The sequence below is a fragment of the Dreissena polymorpha genome, chromosome 2 (assembly GCF_020536995.1).
Source record: "Dreissena polymorpha isolate Duluth1 chromosome 2, UMN_Dpol_1.0, whole genome shotgun sequence".
Lineage (NCBI taxonomy): Eukaryota > Metazoa > Mollusca > Bivalvia > Myida > Dreissenidae > Dreissena > Dreissena polymorpha.
Genome location: NC_068356.1, coordinates 144,978,437 through 144,998,065, shown reverse-complemented (window position 1 = coordinate 144,998,065; position 19,629 = coordinate 144,978,437). Strand labels below are relative to the sequence as shown.

General features: G+C 35.4%; 1 protein-coding gene across 1 annotated transcript in view; it reads right to left on the bottom strand.

Annotated features, from left to right (window-relative positions):
* LOC127869330 (uncharacterized) overlaps nucleotides 1–14,895 on the bottom strand; it is a 42,730-nt gene extending 27,835 nt beyond the window's left edge. The window contains exon 1 of the mRNA XM_052411823.1: nucleotides 14,742–14,895. The gene's annotated coding sequence lies outside the window, so the exon portion shown is untranslated. The remainder of the gene's footprint in view (nucleotides 1–14,741) is intronic.
* Between the last annotated feature and the right edge of the window lie 4,734 nt (nucleotides 14,896–19,629).

Sequence of the window (19,629 nt, the reverse complement as noted above, 5' to 3'; positions counted from 1 at the left end):
CTAAGTACCAGGCTTTTTCGACCCCAATTTTTATAGATGGTTGTTAATGTTTTGATCGATACTCTTTACAACTATGGAATATTGTTTATTACAGTATAATATTATTGTTATTAAAGTTCATTCCATTTGGCATCAATTTTTGTTTTGCTATTTGCTTCAGGTATGTTGATGTTGAAATGAGGATTTAGAATGCTAGAGACAGCTTTGAAATAAAACAAAATATAGAGTGATTTTGTTTGGAATTATTTGGGTAACTTTTAAGGGATAATACTGGTAATAATGAAAGCACACGTATTAACAATATAATTCAATATTCAGTGTGTTTTTTCGTTAAATATTGGGTCCAATATTCGGCCCCATTCCCAATTGGAAAAAGTATATATTATTCTCAAATGGGACCTAAAAATTCTCAATTGGAGGTTTCCCCCCCCCCCCCCCAATTTTTTTTTTGTAGTTTTCAACATTTTGTTCATCTCCCATCCAGCCATATCAGCTCAACCTTATTCGAAATAATACTGAAAAACCCATGTTTTCATAAGAAATAATCATTTTATTTTCATAAGCAATGAAAGTAACAAATTTGGTACTCATTACCAGCATACACTTGTTTCTGATATGATACACATTGCTAATGCATTAAGCAGAATTTAAGGCATTGTTTGTTTACTCCTACGCTGTCATTCATTATCTAGTAAAGCCATTATAAACCTTATATTGGGGAATAACTTAGCTATTCAATATATGCAATTTAGTTTGCATAAACATGTATCTGTAAGGCCATCTGTCTCAGATGTCACATGTGATGCCATGCTGCAAAGAGCTAACGGCCTTCTGACAAAATTAGCACGCGTCCTCCATTACGAATTCTCAATCACAAGCACTAACAATTACATTCAATAGTGGCCACAAATCACTTATTATCATAGATTTTAGTTTTTGTCACAATGTGTGTGGAACATCATTGTCACATTACCAAATATATTATTATTATAAACTTGAAATGGCGCGGCAGAGGCTGACGCATATCCCCACGCCGCATGTTTGACCCAGGAGCGCCCCATGGTTGGTAATGGGACCATGCATACATGTAGTTGAGATTGACCGTATTGTCATAAGAGAAGTTCAGTATCAATTAGAAGTGAATCGGTGTAAAAATGAAGAAGTTAAGTAAAAGGCAATTTTGGGTGGGTGTGGCCTATGTGGGCGGGGCGCCCCAGGGTTGGTAATGGGGCTATGCATAGTTGAGATTGACCGTATTGTGATAAGAATAGTTCAGTATCAATTAGAAGTGGATCGGTGTAGATATGAAGAAATTATAGTAAAAGGCAATTTTGTGTGGGTGTGGCCTATTTGGGCAGGGCGCCCCAGGGTTGGTAATTGGGCCATGCATAGTTGAGATTGACCGTATTGTCATAAGAGAAGTTAAGTATCAATTAGAAGTGAATCGGTGTAGAAATGAAGAAGATATAGTAAAAGGCAATTTTGGGTGGGTGTGGCCTATGTGGGTAGGGCGCCTCAGGGTTGGTAATGGGGCCATGCATAGTTGGCATGGCCCCATTACCAACCCTGGGGCACCCTCGCCCACATAGACCACACCCACCCAAAATTGCTTTTTACTATAAATTCTTCATTTCTACACCGACTTACTTCAAATTGATACTGAACATATCTTATGACACTACTGTCAATCTCAACTATGCATGGCCCCATTATCAACCCTGGGGCGCCCCCTGGGTCAAACATGCGGCGTGGGGATACGCGTCGGCCTCTGCCGCGCCATTTCTAGTTAATATTAACGGAAGTTTACAATTTACTAAATAATCTTGCTTTGTTATATAACCCTTATTGTATAGTATGTATACAGTACACTCCATGCCTTTTCCCCAAAAAACGCGCTCATTCCGCGCTTTTTTACCTGCAAGCGAGATTTTACGCGGAGTTTGAAAGCGAGGTAAAACGCGGCGTTCTGCCGAGTTCGCTTATACAGTACAGCTAAAGCGGAACAAACGTATTTCGCGATCGGCGGCGGCAAGGCGAAAAGAGTCGATGCCGCGTCAGTCGTTGAAGCCGCGTCAGTATGCGGCGGCAAGTCGCATTTCGCCGCGAAACTTCGCATCTGTCCGCCGAGGCATGCCGCGATCCGCTACATGATGCCGAGTCGATGCGCATCATGAAATAAAAAATCTTTTTAAAATTATTAGTTACATGTAGTTAACAAATTTTGAAAGAACTATTATAATAATAATTAAAATCATAATAAATTTATTGTGCGCGGATTGTATTAGCATATACATGTAAGCATAGTTATTGTGTCTGGCCAATTAAGTTTGTTTCCCGCCCGTAGTGTATGTATTTCACACATAAACAAGGTCATATAATTATGTTTTCGCACATACGAGTGGTCAAGGCTCCAGCATATAGTGGATTTATAAATTAATTGCATGTTGATTTTGCTATTATATTTAAGCTGAGAAAATTTGCAGTTTGAAGCCACATCAATAATCAAGACGGTGACGACGTATTTGTTGTTTTGTTAGTTATCAGCTTATTATAACTATTGTTTGAATATGCGTATATAAACACGTTTTATTTTGTTCATATTATACAGTTAATATCGCTACTAATTACCCGATAATCCCGTATATTCCAGTTTTAAAGCAAATGCTGGTAAATATTTACAATACACAAACATTCTCGATATTTCCTTAAGTATCAAATACATTTTGGCATTTGTTACTATTTATAGAGATGATGAAATAACGTCTAATCGGGGCGTTTTTTTCCCACTGAACACGCGATTTACGCCTGACGTGATGTTCATGTATTTATACAACACAAAATACACCCAAACTTTCCAAACGACGTTCTACATGTCTGCATAATTTTCGCGCGCTTTTTATGAAACAAAGGATATTTTAGCACTGTTTATTTGACGCTAGAATTTGCCAAAGGTCGCGTAAGCATAAAAATTTGGAAGTGTGTTTTGGATTACAAATTTAAGAATGATAATCGTACGAAACATTAACAGTTGCGTGTAATTAATTCTACGCTACACATACATGTATGTTCATGTAGGTGGATATCTTTTCACTTGATCCGCCTCGTACGTATGCGGCGGATTTACTCCGCGAAAGTACGCGAGGTTAATACAGACTCGGCGTCGTTGCGCCGATCCATGCCGAGTGCCACGGCGATACGCCGCGTGAACACACGATTCGGCCGCCGCGTACTAATAATCTGGCCGTGGCGTAGCCGCAGATTATGTTTGTGCCGCCTTGGCTGTACTGTACCAGCGGCGTGTATTACTTTAGCCTAGTCGGTAAATGCAGACAATTTCTGTTCTTATCAGGGACCGCCGTGCAACACCGGGTTAGCAGTATGCTACTGGGCATGCCAAAAAATAAAAACATTGTTATTAAAAATTATTTAAATACTGTATAAAATTAAGATAATTGTATAGAAAATTAAAACGAATATAAATTATGTTTTTTTAATTTACAGGTACCTCTACAATATGGATGAATATACGACATGTCAAGCGTTTTGACAAATTAATATTTAAATCATAACACATATAACACACGGATAAATGTTCCATAAAATTTCCAAATGAGAATAATCATAATTAAGTAATCCGAAACACACTACGATTTTTAATGTTAACACAACGTACGTTCCGTGCTACAATGTAAGTATAACAGAGAAATCAAAATGATTAATGTTAAAAATAATAATACCAATTATCACAATATTTATATTTTATACGTGTGTGACATAACAGCTTTAAGCACTGTGAAACAACTGACACAAAACAAACAGCTTGAACATATCAAACTTAACAAAATACTCAACATTTACAACTTCAATCAAAAGCAATACCGTATTTAACATTAACCAACTGACAATCGATTCACTTCAAAACCTTCACATTTACATAAATTGGTAACAGTTTGTAAAATCATTAATGTGTTTAACTAATATTGATTAACTAAGGGGCCTTTTCACATTTTGGTGAATTGACAAAAATTATTATTTTTTAATTCAGATTTGCAAATTGTCCTTCTATTTATGATATTTGTGAGGAAACAGTAATACTGAACATTTACATGTTCCATGCTCTAAAATATCAATTATATGCATCTTTTGATGATTAAAAAACTGAAAATTATAAAGCGTTGCAACTCCAAACGATTAAATGATTTGGAGAGTTCTCTTGTTGTTATATTTGTGATAATACGAGGATTGCTAATATACATTTGTAAATAATATAAAATACATCACTCATTTAATGAGCATGGATGGCCGGGGGTCTGAGCGATAGACTTTTACTACAGGGGTCAGTGGTTCAAGCGCATTTGAGGCTTACTTTTTTCTTTCTTAAATTTTATTCTTATTTTACTGGAGCTTTTTAGATTCAATGTTTACATTTATCAAAATAAAGCATTTAATGACAAACTTCAATACATGCAAAAATCTGTTATAAGGCCCCTTGAACCAATCATAATCAAAAGCAATATTTAACAAACAAAGCGAAATACAAGTTAAAAAATATCAACCAAATACTCAACATTAACACATTTATTCAATTAAAATCAAAAGTAATATTCAACAAATGAACCAACAATTAATAACCCCTGTAATCAATTTATTAAAGAATATGTTTTGCTACATGTAAATATAGGGTCGAATATGCTTGGTCAATTTTGGGTTGAATAATCTTGGGATAGAATATAGTTGAAATAATCCAACTCCCGGCTATTGAACCTTCGGGAGTTGCAACTGGAAACAAGATTTTTCATGGAAACTGTGCCGCCCAGATTCTAGACGGCCCTTTAATTGCTTGAATGAGAAATATTAGTTTCTGGCATAAATAAACACAAACATGAACAGATCATACATTTATCCTTAAAGGGACCTTTTCACAGATTTTGGCATGTTTTGAAGTTTTTCATTAAATGCTTTATATTGAAAAATGTAAACATTGGATATAAAATGCTCCAGTAAAAATTAAGAATAAAATTTTAAAAAGAACAAGAAATGTGTTTGTCAGAAACACTATGTCCCCTTCTGCGCCGCTTTGACTTTTTTTTTTACCTTTGACCTTGAAGGATGACCTTGACCTTTTACCACTCAAAATGTGCAGCTCCATGAGATACACATGCATGCCAAATATCAAGTTGCTATCTTCAATATTGCAAAAGTTATTGCAAATGTTAAAGTTGGCGCAAACCAACCAACAGACCAACCAACCAACCAACAGACAGAGCAAAAACAATATGTCCCCCACTATAGTGGTGGGGGACATAAAAAAATGTAACCCTCCGCAGGGCTCGAACCACTGACCCCTGGACTCCTGGCGTAAAAAGGCAACGATTTAGACCACTCGGCCATCCTTCCGGATACAATGCTAGATGTATTTTATACTTTATATAAGCAATCTTCGTAGTTTCACAAAATTAAACGACAACAACAGAACTCTCCAAATTATTAATTTGCTTCGCGTTGCAACGCTTTATGATTTTCGGGTTTTTAAATAGTCAAAAGATGCATATAATGGCTAGTTTAGAGCATGATAAATGTTCAATATTACTGTTTCATCACAAATATCATTACTCAGGGGACAAAAATATCACTCGTCCGCTCGTATTGACGAGTGAAATCTTGACAGGACGAGTGGATTTTCCTGAAGCTCTCGTCCTACAGGACGAGTGAAAATTAGCTGATAATAAAATATGTATTTACTGACAAGTAAGACTCGTTTTCATTAAATAAAATCATTGTCTTAAAGCATATCTATTCCGAAAGTAGAACGCGAATGAACCGGAAATTGCAATTGTAAATTTCATACAGCAGGTGCTCGTTGTTATGCAAAACTGTGTCCCGAGTAAATATTGACTTTTTGGTGTAAACTTTGCGCGTCCATGTTGACAGGGAACCATGCGACTGCATTCACTGTAAGTATTGATTTTTAAAGAATTATTTAACCCCGAAGAACGGCTTTAAACCAGTCTGAATATCGTCAGAAAAGGACTGACAAACGAGCGTTCTTTAAAGTTGGCGGGAGCGATGTTCAAACGTCCGAAACGGAAAGCACACGAGCATTAGAAAAAAGGAAAACACAAAATTTTCTTCATTTATTAATTAGTGTTTCTCATAAATAAAGTAACTTATTTCACTGCTTTTGCGATCAGCTGGCATGAATAACTGAGTAAGCAGCATTTTAGCAGTGATATAAGAAACTTTATTAGTCATATCAGCCTTTGCAATCTTTATTTCACACATATTTGAAGGACAAGATCATGTGTTTGCAGGACGAGTGAAAATTTTAATGCACTTGTCCTGCAGGACGAGTGCAGTTTAGAAATATTTTTGTCCCCTGTTACTATAACGAAAATTTGCGAATCTGAAACAACTTTTTCGATTTTGTCAATTTAACCAAACGGGAAAAGGCCCCTTTAATACTCAAAATAAAACAACTTAGTTGATGGCTTGATGCGGTGCGCTCACTGAATAATGATATTAATCCAAGTTTCAAACACGTCAACAGTTCATGAAAATGTGCAAGTTTTTGCAATCGAAAACGCTGAGTATTCTGAATGAGAAAATATGCTTATGTATACATGTTATTTCTCCTGATTTCTTGGAACGATAGATCTAGTGTCTGATCAACCAATCATGCTATGATGACTATCTACGGAATCTTCATAAGATAGATTGAATCATAAATCAAAAATTTGTTTTTCGGTTTTATTACATTTTGTATCAATTTTTTGTTTAGAGCATTTATAAAACAAGAAACCGTCGGAGACGGGTGATGCTCTCCAAAGTTTTTTTTTGTCACAATATTGCACTAAAAGGAAACGTCTTGAGGGGCATAACTTTGGACAAAATAATACGATGGATGGTTTAGCAACTTAAAAATTTCAAAGGGCCATAACTCTCTAAATAAATCATCTAACCAGAACCCACAAATAACATGCGCATCTCCTCAAGGTAGTTAAGCTTCCCATAAAGCTTCATTGAATTCCAGTCAGTAGTTGGGGAGAAATAGACTGGACAAGAATTGCACTATATGTACAGTTAATGGAAAATTTCAAAGGGCCATAACTCTGTGAATAATCGTCTCACCAGAACCGGCTGATAATATGCACATCTCCTCTTGGTAGTGAAGCTTCCCATAAAGTTTAATTGAATTCCGGTCATTAATTGCTGAGAAATAGCCCGGACAAATTTTGCACGGACGGACAGACACTGGCACGGACAGATGAAGGGGCAACTATATGCTCCCCCCAAAAATTTTGGGGGAGCATAAAAACACACACAAATATTTATGTCAATGTGATTACAATCATCATGTACATGTATGTATTGTGTTTGTTACAATTTATTAGGTTGTTTGAAATCGATTTAATAGACAAACTTTAGACTTAATTTTTTGACATGGAATTTGGTTTTATAAGGAAGAACTCTGAGCTGTACGTATGTACACATAAAAGCTCAGAGAAATCAAGTAAAACTATGGTAGAATAGTTATGAATTTTTGGATTGGGCAAAAAAGCTTGGGTACAAAAAAGTGTGCTTCCTATTCATGTAAGGCCTTTTTCTGACCATTTTGGGAAAATGTACCTGGATTTAATTTGGAAATTCAGAATGACTGGGATTATGTAAAGTTTGCCTTATTTGAAAAAAAAATATTGATAAATATAAAATAATAAAAAGAAATAGGGACATACGGACCATGGACCATATATGGCGCAGATTAGCTGACTATACAGCACCGATTTGCAAAGTATATGGCCAAGATGTGTGGACCAAACCATACAGACCATGTGCAAATATATATTCATTTTGTGTTCCACTGCCATCAATATTGTATTAATTAATTTCATAAAATAATAAAGTTGCTGTAATAATATTAATGGCAACATACTTGTTTAAATTTGAACATGGAATTGAACATTTGAGGACTATACGGCCCAGATTTGCAGACCATATGGAACATGTCTGAATTAATATGCATTTCGTGTTCCACTTCCTTCAATATTGTATTAATACATTTAAAGTTGATGTATTGACATTAATGACTACATACTTGTTTAAATTTGAACATTTGCAGACCATACGGCCCTGATTTGCGGACCATACACAGTGGTTTTTTTTGGTCCGATAGGGGGACACATTCCCAATGGAAACAAGAGATGTGTTTGTCAGAAACACAATGCCCCCTATTGCGCCTATTTGAAGCCATAAATTTGACCTTGAAGGATGACCTTTGACCTTGAAGGATGCATGACATTGACCTTTTACCACTCAAAATGTGCAGCTCCATGAGATACAGTACAGACACCGTGTACTTAAACAAACATCACTCGCCGCAGTGTTCATCTCATTGTGTTGGCTTACCAATATGAACCCCGCGATGGATGTTCAGATCAAATGTCGCGGGGGCCGTTTGCCATAAGGCGAACACCGCGAATCATCGCGGACCCATAATATCTACTGCGGTGTTGATCGTGTTTGCTTAAAATAAAATAATTAAACATAAACGTATTGTATTGATACCTTTCATTTAAAAGTGATAATGAATAATGTATTTCACACCCATGCCCATGACAGTGTTTTCTGTCTTTTTAAACGCCGCGTATAAAAGAAAACCGCGTTCGCACCTAGCTGTAGGATACCGCACCTGGAGGAGTGTTAATTGAGTGTTTGATTATTCAATTAACAGTTTGAAGCCATGGAGAACTCATAACTGATTGTAGTAATCGTATTATCCCGAGTCTCTGGGTTCCCCGATACATACATAGTGTCAACTGTCTCAATCGCATACATGCAACTTTTCCCATCTGTATCCATTACTCAATAATCCCATATATGCCCGATTTATATTTTTAAAACCAAATTATGGATGGGTAATATAGACGATAAGAGTCATAAACACAAACGTTTGAAATTTTCGAAAGTGTCAAATGAAATTCGGCATATGATTCTATTTAAAGATATGATGAAATAAGTTCCCAATCAGAACCGTTGTATTGCAACATGCGTAAATCACCTGACACGGTTTGCAACTTGCACGCGTCGTGTACAGCTATTTTAGGTTACAAATTCTACATGAAATAAATGAATTTCTTTGTCCAGATAAAAAGCGCCCGAAAATTGGTGTGGGTGTATTTATTTGTTAATAAAAATTTTGCAGCGGGTACAACATTGAGATCATTTCCATTAAAAGTTTTGTTGTGAATTTCACCTGAAGTACCGGGGTATATCGCGAATTATTTGGCATTGACATTTCCTCTTAATAAAATATCATTTAAACACACTGTATCGTTACCATTACGCTGTATCAGTTCCTTCATTATTGAAACAATTATTGTATTGTATACTGACTGCAAATGATTTAATACTCTCTTTATTTCTTTGAAACTCGGTATGTGTTGTTAAAAAGGGCAATTGCATTGATAAACACCATAAGAGTCAATAGTATTGATCATCTAAACGCTTTTTTTTTACGTTTCCAACTTTACGTACTGTCCGAATTTAAGAAAGCATACATGTGCACAAACATGTGATATCTACATGTAGTTTATGATTTTCTTTTGTACATTTACATTTAAAACGCGTGAATGACTCTCGCAAACAGGTGTTTACGGTGGCTGCGCAGCATCGCGGTGATCACAGGTGTTCCCGTTAACGATAGCTAGCAATCGCGGCGATTTCGGGTGTTCGCCGAACACCACGGTCAGAAGCATGTCTGCCCCCCCGCGAAATGTCACCCATTGCGAAAAGTGAACTCCGCGGACAGGCGTTTTTGTTTAAGTACACGACACATGCATGCCGAATATAAAGTTGCTATCTTCAATATTGCAAAAGTTATGTCAAGATTAAAATTTTAACGCTGCTTTGAAGCCATATATTTACCATTTGACCTTGAAGGATGACCTTGACCGTTCACCACTCAAAATGTGCAGCTCCATGAGATACACATGCATGCCAAATATCAAGTTGATATCTTCAATATTGCAAAAGTTATTCAATATTGCAAAACTTTAACCAAGGTTAAAGTTTTCCACAGAATGACACACAGACAGGCCAAAAACAATATACCCCCATTCTATCCAGGGGCATAAAAAGTAGATATTTTTCCCAAATGGGACTAAAAATTCCCAATTGAGGGTTTAAAAAAAAATAAAAAAAAATTAATATAAAGTCTAATCAAGTCAAATTATCTCCAAATCTAGCTTTATAAGTTGAACCTTAGAAAATATTATATTGAAATCACTTTTATTGTCAATTAATAGAAAACATCAATTAGTTTATTTGACAGGAATGCAAGCCCGAGTTGTTTATCACATCATATTAATTTCTTATTTTTCTTACTATACTTAGGTTAATTTGCTTTGAAGATCAGCTCATAAGCCCAAATATTTACATTTATCTTACAAAAAATCGTGGTTATCTACACGATTTCGTGAATTTTTAATAAACTTTGTTTCATACAAACACCAAAAATAACTTTTATTAAGTCATGAAAACAGAATCTGGGTCGTTTCGCCCTAATACCAGTTGACCCTTTAGATTTTCACAAGCTGCATTCATACTTCCTTTTGAACTTTTCTAACAACAAAACAATTGTTTTTGAACAATTCTATAGCATAAGATTGTGTTGAGTTACAAACAACAGCAACAAGACATTACAAATACATGTAACACATCAGATATACTTTTTTCTAATTATCTGAATATACAGTTTTCACAATTAACGTCTCTTTCCAGAGCTTTTTTTCCTTCTTTGGGACCCGCCGAAAATCAGCCCTTTCCCCTCAGATTTTTTTTCCCCTCAGCAGGAAAATTTTCCCCCAGACTTCAATTTTTTCCCCTAAAAAAAAAAAAAAAAATTTTTTTTTTTTAACTTTAAATACATAAGTTAACCTGATCCAGTGTAAAAAAATATAACATATTGCATAATTAAATTATCTGTTGCCTTGTATTTGTTTTAAACAGCAAAATATGTTGAATTGATTATTTAAGACTTTCCTTATTTTCCCCAAGATCCGGCGCTTCGCGTAATTTTTTCCCCCCAAATCCGGCATTTCGCGCAATTTTTTTTCCCCTCAAAAAAGGCCAGGCCCTTTCCCCAAAATCAGATAAAAACCCCTGCTTTCACACCTGTGGTCGGTTTATTTCACGAGTAATATAGTTGTGTGTAAGAGGTGTGAAAGTACATGTAGTTGCAATAATTCAACTCTCAGCTTTATAACCCAATGGTTGGCTGAGAGTTGCAATGCACTCTCTCTTGTCCATGGGTGCAAAATGTTATCAACAATGCAATGGTTAATGAACACTTAAACTGCAAGAACTTATTAAAGTTTACCTGTCTAAACCACAAACTCATTCAAATGGTACCATTAAAGCAAGAAATAATTGCTTTTTATTGACTTAGTTTTTCTTTTGTACGCTGTATCCGCCATATTGGAAAATTGACCCAAAATTGGTTAGGTCGCAGTACACCAATATTATGCACGTCAGGTTATGTGATGGAGCCTATTAAAGTCGATAACGAATCGATGTGGTATTCGATACAGAATACACTGTTTCAAATTTAAACATAAAAATGTCAGCGAGAAAAGTGTGTTGAAACATCGTCGTGTTTTTATAGGGTGCACGCAAAGGATAACATCTGTAGGTTGCCATTCAGGTAAATTTAACATGTTTATGAAGTTTATTCATTATTTTCCTCAATTTGTCTCAAACAACGTCTGTTTAGTGAAGCGCACGGAATCCGTGCGCTGAACGTCACCCATTTTTATGAAGGGGTGCATATTGACTGCCAGAGCTGCCAAAGCAAAAATTATCAAAGGCTCTGGGAGTCCGTTTATATGGACTAGTGTGAAAGTAGCTAAAGAAACTTCAGCGTACAGTTTAAATAGTATTGACATACCTGTACGCTGAAGCGAACCCCGTATCGAAAGTCAACCAGAGTCGTAACATATTTATGTCACGCTATAAATCAAAGAAAGCTCGTTTTCTTGGATTCATTTCTACATATATTTGTGAATGAATATAAATTACTGCATCGGGGAATATTTAAAGGTTCAAATGTTTCAAATGCATCTTACAGTGGATGAAAATAACTACCATCAGTCTGAAATTCACAATTTTGACGCCATTGTCGCTTTGTCATGTGACGAGTTTTCATTTGGATACTTTCGGATCGACCTTGACATTTTTTGCTGAAATTGTAAACATTACTTTCGTTTTCTGAAATCTATTATTTTTGATTAACAACTCACATCTGTCAATCTGGTGGATTTTAAGACTGATTTCAGTGTGAATCAGGTAGTTTTAAATAATATTTACTTTGAGTTTGTATTTACACTACCATTTGTTTACAAAACAAGCCAGAATAATCTCAACAAGGGACAAAATTGTCACAAAACCAGGTTTTCATTGTGAAAAAAAAATCTGATAAAGGGAGAAAACTCAAACTGAACTTTTGAAATGAACAAACAAAATTAACCCCCTTTGTAAGTTTGTTTAAAAAAAAAATCTATTTTTAGTCGTGGCGACCTTGACATTGGAGATATTGACGTGATTCTTTCGTGCGACACACCGTCCCATGATGGTGAACAAATGTGCCAAATGATTTTAAAATCTCACAATGAATGACATAGTTATGGCCAGGACAAGCTCATTTATGGCCATTTTTGACCTTTGAACTCAAAGTGTGACCTTGACCTTGGAGATATCGACGTAATTATTTCGCGCGACACACCGTCCAATGATGGTGAACAAATGTGCCAAATGATTTTAAAATCTGACAATGAACAACATAGTTATGGCCCGGACAAGCTTGTTCCGCCCGCCCGCCAGCCAGCCAGCCAGCCAGCCCGCATTCGCCAATCTAATAACCAGTTTTTTCCTTCGGAAAACCTGGTTAAATACCGGGAAATGTCATTCTGAATTTGAAAACACTTGAGCACATGGTATGTTACTAAAAATAGAAATAACGTCATATGACCGTGAAATCTTGGGAGATTTGCATTTCAAGAAAGTCTGTCACATCGCTGTTTTGCTCGATATGTAAGAGCAGAATAGATATATTTAAAATGTTTAAGATAGTATTTTGTGAAAGAATATATCAGTTAAATGTGAAAAATGTCAATCTTTCCAATCAAGTGGTTGATTTGAGCCAATAACTGCATTTAAAAGCTGTTTTGGACCGGTCTTTGTTACCTGTCAACTTTTCGGGAATTTCTGGTTGACTAACCTATTGGGGTTAGTCCATAACTATAAAGTCCCGCCAGTCAAAAATCATAAAAAGCGACATTTAAAGTTATGGAAGCCAGAACTAGTGTGAAAGGTGTTAAGTACAACGTATCGTTAAAGTACCTCTTCTCGAACCTCACCTCTTTTCGAACCCTTCATTTGTTTACATTTTATGCGCATGCACGCATGCGCACTACATCACCCTTGTTTGTGTATAAGTAATTTGTTTACGCCGCCTGGGGCGTAGATGCAAATCGACGAAAATGCGTCAAAAACCGATAGCAGTGATTTTTTTTGCTTTAATTTGTTACAGCCTGTGCCATTTGAATTGGGAAAATTAGCGCGGTAAACCGTGAAATTGGGAAAAATAGCGCGATAAACCATGACATTGGGAAAAATTAAGCATTATAAATAGGATTATAATTATCAGAAGTGATATTATTTTTAAGTGCATGTTCAGGGAGTTTTCTAGAAAAGGAGTCTGGTCAAATTGTTTTTTTTTTTAATCAATAAAAGTGGCAAGTTTGGGAATGATTTATGGACAAAAATGACTAAATTCAAGTTATATATTTTGTAAGATGTTTAAAAAATAAAGTTGAGACCTAGATTTAAGAAATCATAATTAAGTTATATGAGACTTCTTTCTAAAAAAAAAAAAAAAAAAAAAAAATTTTTTTTTTTTTTTTTTAAGTTGGGCTTTTTTGGGGAAATTTTGGTCAGAATTTTGGGAAAAAACGTGTATTTTTGCGATTGGGAAATTCGGCTGTAAGTTTGAGCAAAAAAAATCACTGGATAGAATAAGTAGATTAATCATAAAACACGTAAAAATCATTGTAATTCTTAATGCTTTTTACATATATAAGGATTTTCCTTAAAAAACTATACAAACATGGTCTAATTTTTGTTCTCAACTTTGTTTGACAATTTACACATTATGGCTGCTGCAATAAGTCAAGTGACCATGGTCAAAACATGTGACTTATTTATTTTAAATGTTGTACACTGAAGGGTTCGAAAGCAGGTATCCGTTGCTTGGGAGGCATTGGTAGTTTTACATGATATGGTGATTCTGGAAACTTGAAAAAATCTGTTTTCAAAAGAGTATTTACATAGCAATTACAGTTGCCAGCCATGAAGAAACAAGTTATTTATCAAATAGAGTACTTATAAATATGTTTCACTATTTTCAATATTATATTTGAGTCAAATTGACGTGTCAAAAATTAAAGAGGTTCGAAAGATGGTTCGTCCATGATACTTTAATTAATTAGTCAATTAAAGAAAATTGGTATGTTAATTAATCCGCTTTAATTGTAATTCAAACTAAAATCAGGGCGAAACAACCCACTTGTAAGGGCGAAACGACCCAGGGCGAAACGACTCAAGAATGACCTAGGCCAGGGCGAACAGGTTTTAGGGCGAAACGACCCGATACCGTGAAAACATATGCCAATCAACAAATAAATCGTTACCTTCACATATATTTTGTATTCCTTTCTTAATCCGACTTGCTAATATGTTAAACAGAACTATTTGTCTACATTAATATTAAATTTGATAATGATAAATTATCAAATTAGAAAAACAAATTGTTTGTGTTTTATTCCAACCCATTTAATACGAGGAAAGCTGAGTTCTCTCCCTTTAAAGTCGGTCCATACAATCACCGAAACCACCGAAAGCACCGAAAAGCACTCAATTTTTCTCTTTTTATATACAGTCTACTCGTTTTCTCGAAGACAGCGGGAACAAGAAAAATATCGAGATAACGAGAGTTCGAGATATCCGATTAGGCGTTTTAAAAAAAAAAATAGACGAAAATTTACCTTGTTTTAAACATCTAAATACCTGCTAATTGGTCTTACTAAAGCCGTCACACTGTTGCATAATACTGTTTGTAAAATATCGTTTCTAGTGCGTTTAAACGGGTTTATTTAGTTATCAATGGTTATATTTCATGTTTAAGTATATACTACATCTTGTTTATTATGAGGTTTTAATGCCTAAAATTGGATATATCGAAAATATTCAAACCGAAAAGCACTTGATATGAAGACATACTGAAAGCACTCAATTTCTCTCTCTATATATGAAAAAGTTCGTTCCTAGTGTGTGTTGACGGGTTTATTTAGTTATGAATGGTTATATTTCATACCCAAAATTGGATATATCGGCAATATTCCAACCGAAAAGCACTTCATATGAAGATCAAAAAGCACTCAATTTCTCTCTATAGATCTATATATGAAAAATTTCGTTCCTAGTGTGTACGTGTTAATGGTTTATTTACCGGTAGTTATAAATGGTTATATTTCATGTATAAGTATACTACGATGTCGTAAAACGCGTATGGGAATACAAGACAAAATTCTCTTTGAAAAAAACCTGCTTCAACATGCTTTTGTCGCATAATTGATGTTTAGATATTGTTCGCAATAATGCACGCCCTTAGTTTACGTCAGTGTGGCCGGAAAATAATAAGTTTGTTGACAGTAGATGCATGCTTGCAATTGTTGAAATGTGTACATCTTCCTCTAGCGGTACATAACAGTCATCAATTCGTAAACATCCTAAATCAAAGTACAAACGGACACCATTATCTTGTAAAAAGTCTCTTCCTAAAATTACATTCCTAATGATGTTACTTACTACAAAAATATGTGCTCTTTATATATGCTCCCTATGTTGAATCGCAATTTTACACTACCGTGAACATGTAATGAGTTTCCATTGACTGATTTTAGATTTACTTTTTTATTTCCAGTGCCGGCTTTTGTTTCAACATATCATAAGTGCGTTTGCTGATGATGGAGCATTCTGCTCCACTATCAATGAGACTTCTAAATTGAAAACCACCTATTGAAATGACACAAGAATTTGGACTAACACACAAAGCAATATTATAGGTCAACACTTTACTCCTGTCTCTGGCTTCATGGTGACAAGAGGATATAAGTTTTTATTTCTATTCAAGTTCTGCCTATTTTGCAAACATTCTCTACTGAAATGTCTGAATTTGCCACAGCTCCAACAATCTAGTTTATCTTTCCAAAATCTGTTATATATTTTCTTGTGTGTTCTACCGCTTTGTCCTACTGTATACGCGTTTATTTCGCGTTTCCTACTTATACAGTCTTGTATTACATGGCCAAGTTTCTTACAATATGAGCAAGCATTAGACGGTCCTAAATGATCTATTTCCATGGGAACAGGTCCGTTATATGTTGGTGGAGTGTAATTGGGATTTATTTGCGATCTTTATTAAAATCTTGCCCTCACATATTGTTCCTGCATAGCACTATTTCCTGCTGCCGCTATAGTAGTTGGGTTTTCGCGCATTAATTTGAGGCGTAAATAATCGTGTTTAAGGCCATCAATGAAAGTTCCAACTAACTGATTTTCAATGATTTCGCTATTTTCTTTAATGTTTTCACAAGCTTCATTTACAAGAGATAGGCGTCTTTCTGCATATAATTGGAAATTTTAGTCTGATTTTTGTTTGATGGTTTTTAATAGAACGCCAGCATAACGAGGGTCCTGAATTTCTGCGAATCTAGATTTAAGTTTGCTTTAAGGTTCCCCATGTCTCTTCTGGATAATCAGTCAAATATATATGAATATAATCGCTTACAAGTTCTTTACTAGATTGATAAGCAACTAATTTCAATTGTTCTCATGCCAAATGTGAAAGCACGCCATATTCTATGTTTTGATCCAATTTTGAATAATTTTGGGTTCCCATCAAAAGATTGAACCATTTGCGATACGCTTTGTGTCCCTATAGCAGTTCTGACACCCCTTATTTGTCCACTTAAATTAAAAAAAAATTGTGGTACTGTTTGGTCTGCCAGTTTTAGATAACGAACGTAAGAAACTACATTAATCACTTATCAGATATCCTTCTGCGTTCAGTCCTTCTGGCCTATCTTACGGTGGTCCTACTTCTGGTTTGATCCTGATCACGGCACCAAAACCTAGCATGTGTACCGTACCAACACATTCATAAATAAACTCAATGAATAGTTCTGTGTTCTTTATTCAGTTGTAAAGATAAGTTTTCCAAGTCAATAAGATATTGTAATCAACTGATAAAACTTCCTTGACATAACAAAATCAAATCCGTCAAACTCCACCCAGACAGGACCCCACCCCACCTGGGGTCCTGAAGATAAACCTCTAGCGCCCCTCCTATAGGTAAAATCCTTATTGCTTAGTGGCCAAAGAAGCATTGCTTATAATCATGTATCGTTACATAAACATGTCAACTTGATGGATCAGACGACTTCGTTGAACTTGCATATACTGGCGTATTTTCCATCTGGCAAGTGTACATACACGACAACAAACATCAATTTATCATGTAATCTGGTCACGATCTATAATTAAAACGGACTGAAGCCAGATGCAAGCGTGCATCTACTGTCAACAAACTAATTATTCTCCGGCCGCACCGACGTAAACACAGGGCATGAATTATTGCTAAAAAGATCTAAACATAAATTATAAGACACATCTCATTAAAAAAAGAAGATTTTATATTTTATGATTTAAAATTTTAGAAAGATCAAATTCTTTATTATAATGTATCTAACAATATTATGTATCAAAATATATATACACATAATTTGTATAATGAGATCGTGATGAAGGTTTCTACTGAAATAAATAAATGAGGCTTATGTTATACAATACAAGAGTTAATCGAAATGAACTGGAACAAAATTTTAGGTCTGGTGGCGTTGATCGATTGTTCAAGTTACACCAAAGTGATTTTTAAAGAGTATGCTTTATTCAATCTTAAACATGTTAACAATTCAGACAAGAACAGTACTTGTGAATAAATTCGTTTTGTCGCCTTGTATTTCTGAAAGTCTTAGTGGAAGGAAATCCTAACTCTAAGTAAATTTATGGTCTACTTTAGGTTCATACAGTTGGTCGTCTGACGGAATTATACTTTGTGTGTTTCAAAGAATTTTTTCCTCTCGTTTTAATTCTCGTTGTTCAGTGAATATTGAAGCTGATAGAAGAGAATTCTAAGACAGACATGCAATACCGAAATGCACTCTGTTAATTTCACATTTACCTGTATTTAACCGCGAACCACCGAGGCCGCGTTGATCCACCGCGATCGCGGCGATCCATCGTGAGATCGATTTCCCGATAACGCCCGCGGTTTAACACGGTTTAAAGATCTCCAGATCACGGTGATTGTCCACGTTGACGAAAAACTGTCCACGGTGGTACTGTGTTTTAGGCAGAAATCGCGCTAGACGTAGTATAATCGTGACTTTATCCATTATTTTGGATCTTTTCAGCATAACATAGAATGATGTTATGAAAGTTAATGTTTGGAAGCGAATTAATCGAAATCAAATTCCAGATTAAACGCAAGATGGCTGCCAATATGGACGCTTATGTAAATAATTGAAGTAAAAATTGCGTTTCATTCGGAATTTCATGTAATACAAATTGAACAAACTGTATTTCTGGATGTCATTTTGTAAATACCATGCAATAATATCCACTACAATCCCTTTAATGTAAAATTTTTACCAATATATAAAATTATTACAAACAAGGAAACTAAGGAACCATAATTCACATTCACATGTACTGCGTAATGCACTAGGTGCGCACATCATGTACACAAATTTGTTGGGTGAAAATGATTTACACCCGTTTATTTACATCGAGAAAGATTGGATGTTCCTAATACATTAAATAACAGTTTACACAAGTTACTTTCCTTTGATAAGTGAAGCGTTTTTAAAGATTTGTTACTTCCCTTTGTGTTGCTTTCACCAATACTGTTTCAGTCGAAAAACATGGATGAATGTGTCTTCAGCTCACTCAACACATGAAGTGTCAAAGGTAAGTAGGAATAGAGCGATTTAAAGGACCGGAGAAACCACAGATTCCATTAAAATGGCACAAAATAGGTTTTGCCACTGAAACTTCTGGCCAAAATGGATGTGTCCGCGAATCAAGCCAAGCCAACTGGATTTCTTCAAGATACTCTAACCACATACTCATGTCCTGAATACAATTGATATAATACGTGGTTCTGCCGAAAGCAGGGCCATAGTCAGGCCTACGATATAGGTAGATTATTTGCCACTTATATATATGAAACCTGCAGACCCAGACACGATACTGACATCTCTAAAAATGCAAAAGTATTATCATCACATTATGGTCAGAACTTCACTGTCTTTACAGGTGATTTACAACTATACAGATGTGCATTCAATATAATCTGGGCATACCCAGATAAATTTAAGGATAAAATACTACTTCTCGGTGATATGCACTTCCTAATGAGTACTGTGGTGTCGGGGGACACTTATGGCAAATAGTAGG